The sequence below is a fragment of the Rattus rattus genome, chromosome 12 (assembly GCF_011064425.1).
Source record: "Rattus rattus isolate New Zealand chromosome 12, Rrattus_CSIRO_v1, whole genome shotgun sequence".
Taxonomy (NCBI): Eukaryota; Metazoa; Chordata; class Mammalia; order Rodentia; family Muridae; genus Rattus; species Rattus rattus.
This window is the reverse complement of record NC_046165.1, coordinates 48027638-48030725: the sequence shown is the minus strand read 5'-3', so window position 1 is coordinate 48030725 and position 3088 is coordinate 48027638. Positions and strand designations below refer to the sequence as shown.

Sequence of the window (3088 nt, the reverse complement as noted above, 5' to 3'; positions counted from 1 at the left end):
ATCAGGGATGTGCATGAAATGCAACCCAAGAGTTCTTGTGCTGAAAGGTGATTCCTGTCCCTTATCAAAGAAATGTCTTTCTGTAGCAGAAGGACATTACAGAGAGTCACAGCTGGTCAAAAAATGTGAAGAACCACTGATGTGCCTGTTTACAACACAATCCCTACACCTAAGGCTCAAGGAACAATTTGCAAGAGAGGATGGAAGATTGTAAGAGCCAGAGGGCCAGGATCTACTGTGAGGTTGTTCCTTTTATATGCGACAGAGAAGTTGGATCCATGAAATACCAACTATATGGTTCCCTAAAATAATCTGAAAAATAATGACACCAACTGACATGCTAGTATGGATAGAGAAAATCTCATAAAGCTACACCTATATATAAAGAGTTACAGGCAACCAGTGGGTGCTGAGAGAAAGACAAGCCTCCTAAAAGGTTATCTAATCCCAAGCTGTCAGCCCTGAACACATATACACATGACCAATATTAAATGGAACCAGCAGGTTGTATTTTTAAAATGTCATATTAATCAGGGTCCTTTAGAGGATTCAAACTTTAAAAATCTATCTATCTATCTATCTATCTATCTATCTATCTATCTATCTATCTATCGATCGATCGAAACAGAGAAATGGAGAAACAAAGAAACAGAAAAACAGAGAGAAAGGGAATTAATTAGAATGTTTTACAGGCTGTGGTCTAGCTAGTCCAACAATGGTTGCTTACCAGTAGAAAGTCCAATAATCCAGTAGTTGGTTCAGTCCATGAGGCTAGATGTCTCAGCTAGGCTTTAGTGTACAACAGAATCCTAAAGAAGTAGCCTTTAATGCCAGTGACGAAATGGACTTGCTAGTGAGGGCAAGAGCAATAGGCCAAGACAGCAAGCTTCCTTCTTCCATGTTCTTAAATAGGCTTCCAGGAAACGTGCGTCCCAGATTAAAGGTGGATCTTCCCACCTCAAAATATATGAACTAAAAGTGTATTTTCCCATTCTAAAAGACACAGATTAAAAGTGGGTCTTCCCATTTCAAGTTATTTAATTAAGAAAAGGAAAATCCCTCACAGATATTCCCAATTGCTTGGGTTTTAATTAATTCCAGATGTAATCAAATCGGCAACCAAGAATAGCCATCATGTGTATTTTTTTTTCAGAGAGAAAAGAAATGTGATCTCCATTGTGAAGTAATAAGAGGATGCAAGTTTAATATGACAATAGTGTTTAGAGGTGAGGCCTATGAAAAGTGAGCTCCCATGATTGCATCCTGATCACTTTATCAGAGGGAAAGAGACCAGAAAACACACACACACACACTCACACACACACTCACACACACTCACGCACTCACTCACACTCACACATATACACACTCACACTCACACACACTCACACACACACTCACACACACACACACACACTACACCTATACACCTATACACACACACACACACACACCTCTCAATGATCTCACTCTCTGTCTCTTCCCATGTGATGCCTATGTGGCAGTCTCCAACTGCCAGCAAGAAGACCGTGAATAAATGTAGTATCTTGACTGTGAACCTTCAGAACTGCGAGCCAGCCTCAAGTATTTCAGAATGGTTTGGAAAATGGATGGTTAAAACTGAGCATCACTTCCTTGTAGGAGACAAATGCAAGGTAGCATGTCCTGCCTCTCTCCCCCTGGCTTGTGACATATATAGGCCTTAGTAAAGGTAAGAACTGTCTTCCCCTATTGGGAACTCCCTTAATGTTTCATCTACATGAGGTCTGAATTCATGGGAAGAAAAGAATACCAAGTTTTATTATTTCCAGCACAATGGTGATGATGGTCATGATGATGATGATAATGATTAGTGTCTTAGTTAAGGTTTTACTTCTGTGAACAGACACCATGACCAAGGCAAGTCTTATAAGGACAACATATACTTGGGGCTGGCTTACAGGTTCAGAGGTTCAGTCCATCACCATCAAGGTGGGAGCATGGCAGTGTCCAGGCAGACATGGTGCAGCAGGAGCTGAGAGTTCCAATCTTCATATGAAGGCTGCTAGCAGAATACTCACTTCCAGATAGCTAGGGTTAGGGTCTTAACCCACAGTGACATGCCTACTCCAACAAGGCCACGCCCATTCCAATGGAGCCACGCCTACTCCAACAAGGCCACACCTCCAAATAGTGCCACTCACTGGGTCAAACACATACAAACCATCACATTTAGGGCTTTTATTTTATTTTATTTTATTTTATTTATTTTCTTGAGAAAGGGTCACACTTACCCTAAACCAGCCTTGAACTTTCTCTGTTGCTGAGACTGGCTCTGAACTTTTGATCCTCTTGCCTCAGCCTCCTGAATTCTGGAATTATAGGTATATAAAACCACATCATGCTCAGGTAAGATTACTCTCTGTCTACTGAAGAACTAGTCCCAATCTCAACCCTGTCCCTGCAGTGATATTCTGGGTCCATGTGCTCAAAGAAGGCAGGCAACAGCAAAGAAGACCACCATGGTCTACTTTTTGTCAGTGACAAACTTAGGCATTGCTACCTTGACCTAGTCCTTACCAAACGGTACCTCTTTTGGGGGGCACTTATGGGATAACTATTTATTGCTAATTGAAAACAAGAAGATGCCCAGAAGAATACATTTCTCTCCTTATTTGCCATCTATGCAGTCCTAGGTGGTACCTGCTGCAGCCTCTGGAGCCCGTGAGTCAGGGATGCTGTTGTCCGCACACATAGGATGCTGAGCTGCTCAGCCAGACACAGGGACGCACTGTTCTTGGTGGTGTGGGGCACCACTGGAGAAAATGTAGAATTGCTGTCTCTTGGAGTTCCAAATACACAAAGTTGTAAGTTGGTTACTACTAAAACAGCTTCAGGTACATCTTTGGCTTGTAGGCAAAGAATATTCTCATAGAGACCACCTCATGGGATTCCCCAGTTTTAGAATTCTTGAATTAGACCCCAACATCAGAAAAGGGTCAGGCACACCAACTGTCCAAGCATTGGTCCAGTTGCTGGCCAGAAAGGAAATGGTTAAAAAGGGATTTGGTGACGTATGCCTGGAATCATGGGGTCATGAGTGTGAACA

At 42.2% G+C, this 3088-nt stretch overlaps 1 long non-coding RNA gene across 1 annotated transcript; it reads right to left on the bottom strand.

Moving 5' to 3' along the window:
- Positions 1–2076: 2076 nt before the first annotated feature.
- On the bottom strand, positions 2077–2818 carry LOC116913082. The gene is made up of 3 exons (XR_004389591.1): positions 2683–2818; positions 2274–2351; positions 2077–2182 (listed from the first exon to the last, which is right to left on the bottom strand). It is a non-coding gene; the product is annotated as an uncharacterized LOC116913082 (long non-coding RNA).
- Between the last annotated feature and the right edge of the window lie 270 nt (positions 2819–3088).